Source organism: Colobus angolensis, unplaced genomic scaffold, assembly GCF_000951035.1.
Source record: "Colobus angolensis palliatus isolate OR3802 unplaced genomic scaffold, Cang.pa_1.0 Scaffold165, whole genome shotgun sequence".
In the NCBI taxonomy this organism is placed as follows: Eukaryota; Metazoa; Chordata; class Mammalia; order Primates; family Cercopithecidae; genus Colobus; species Colobus angolensis.
In genome coordinates, this window is record NW_012114766.1 from 128650 (window position 1) to 131567 (window position 2918).

The following is a 2918-nucleotide window of genomic DNA, read 5'->3' on the forward strand; positions in this document are numbered from 1 at the left end:
ACTGTGCTTTTGCTTGTTACATCCCCACTACTGAGCCTCAAATCTTCTTTCTTTAAGTTGAAGATAGTATTTACACTTGAATTGAAAGCCACCTGTTGGGGATTTACTCATTTTTCCCTGAGCATCTCCCATGTATCCATAAGGTATACATGTTTTTAAACTTGTCCAATTTTTTCTCATTTTAATCTGTAATTTGTTACAGAGGGTCCCATCTAAGAATTCCGTAAAGGTAGAGAGAAAATTATTTTTCTTCCCCTATTACAAGTTGGGCAGTTTTTCCCAAAGCTAAACAAGTCTCACCTTACAATCCAAAAATCATATTCGTAAGTATTTTGACAGCTACTTTGATATTATTTCCAAACAAAAGCTACCATGCAATTATATACAGAAGCCCTATTCATAATGACCAAAGGAAAAAAAGGAATCAGAAAGTCTTACAACAGATGACTGTGTGGGAACCCACTCAGATATCAAGAGTTGTTATAGGGGACACGCACAGTGGCTCACTCCTGTAATCCCAGCACTTTGGGAGGCTGAGGTAGGTGGATCACAAGGTCAGGAGATCAAGACCATACTGGCTAACACTGTGGAACCCTGTCTCTACTAAAAAAATACAAAAAAAAAAAAATAGCTGGATGTGGTGGCGAGCACCTGTAGCCCCAGTTACTCTGGAGGCTGAGGCAGGAGAATGGCATAAATCTGGGAGGCAGAGCTTGCAGTGAGCCAAGATCGCACCACTGCACTCCAGCCTGGGTGACAGAGAGAGACTACATCTCAAGAAAAAAAAAAAAAACTTGTTTGTTTTATATTTAATAGCAATAACTCTGAAGACAGTTGTTTTATTACACAAAAAATATTAAATTTATCTTATTTAATTAAGTTACATCCAAATCACGTTAACCTGAAAAACATTTGGATCAGTTCCTGTATTTCTAGGAGTTTGGGGAATATTTATTTATAAATGATTTTTTTTTTCCCAAGCCAAGTTAGAATAGAGCACTTTTACAGGATTTTATAAATGAATTTTGCAATGATATCCAGAGTTAAGAAAAATCAAATATACAGAACATACATTAATAGACATGCAAACACAAATAGAGATCTCATAGCTTTCATCCTGAAATTTTAGCCACGAATCAGGCATAAATATTCTGATGGTTAATTTTAGATGTCTGCTTGATTGGATTAAGAGATACTAACATAGCTGGTAAAGCACAGTTTCTGGGCATAAGTGTGAGGGTGTTTCTGGAAGACACTGAGATAAGGAAGATCCACTCTGACCCAGTGTGGATAGGCACTGATACGGTTTGACTGTGTCCCCAGCCAGATCTCATCTTGAATTGTAGCTCCTATAATCCTTACATGTTGTGGGAGGGACCCGGTGGGGGACGATTGAATCATGGTGGTGGTTACTGCCGTGCTGTTCTCATGATCTGATGGTTTTATATGGGGCTTTTCCCCTTTGACTTAGCACTTCTTGCTGCTGCCATGTGAAGAAAGACATCTTTGCTTCCCCTTCCGTCATGATTGTGAGGCCCCTCCAGCCACATGGAACTGTCAGCCCATTAAACCTCTTTGTTCTTTATAAATTGCCCAGACTCAGGTACTTCTTCATAGCAGTATAAAAATGGACTAATACAGGCACGATCCAATTGCTTGAGAGCCCAGATAGAAGAGGAAAGGTGAATTATCTCCTTCTGAAACTGAAACATCCTTCTCTTATCTTTGACATCAGAACTTCAGGGTCTCAGGCCTTTGGCCTCAGAATGAGTTACACCATTGGCTTAACTGATTCTGAGCCCTTTGGACATGGACTGAGCAATGCTACCAGCTTTCCTGGTCCCCAGTTTGGAGACAGCCTATTGTGGACTTTCTCAGCCACCATAATTATGTGAAAGAGTTTTCCTAATGAATCCTCTCTCTGTGTTTCTGGAAAATGGAACAAGTTTTTATCTTCTTCATATGAAGGCTAAAGCTTTTTTCTCACCAATATTTTTGGAGATTTTTAAGATTCTCAAGATTTTCTTTTGACCCTAACCCCTAAAACTAACCCTAACCACTACCGCTAAACCGTAACTCTAACCTCTACCACTAAACCCTAACCCTAATCCTAAACCCTAACCCTAAACCCTAACCCTAGCCCTAAATCTAACAGAACCCCAACCCAAACCCTAAATCCAACCCCAAACCCAACCACAACACTAATGCTAACACTAACCCCAATCCCATCTCTAAAACCATACCCTAAAATCTTAACAACCCTAACCCTAACAACACTAGCAAACCTAATGTTAGCAACCCTAAACCTAACAACTGTAACCCTAACCCCTGACCCTAACCCTTTGTATAAATATCAAGTGATCCCGAATAGCCAAAATACTCCTGAAAACCAAAAGCCCACTTAGTGGCTCACATTTCTCATTGTCAAATAATACTGCAAAGGAATAGTAATCAAGACAACATAATATTGGCATAAGGAGACAAATACAAATCAATGGAACTGAATGTCCAGTCCAGAAATAAAACCATACCTCTACGGCCAACTGAGTTTTGACATGAGCCAAGATCACTAAATTCAACAAACGCTGCTAGCATCTGACTACCTACAGTCAGAGGCAACACACTGTACCATGACTGTACACTTACCTCACAACACAGAAAAAGTAACTCAAAATGGTTTAAAGCCCTACATATAAGAGTTACAAATAGAAACTCTAGAAGAAAACAGGGATATATCTTCATGACCTTGCATTTAGCAAAGGTGTTGCAGATCTGAAACCAAAAGCACTAGCCACAAAAGAAATAATTTCCTCAAAATTAAAAACTTCTGGCCGGGTGCGGTGGCTCAAGCCTGTAATCCCAGCACTTTGGGAGGCCGAGACGGGTGGATCACGAGGTCAGGAGATCGAGACCATCCT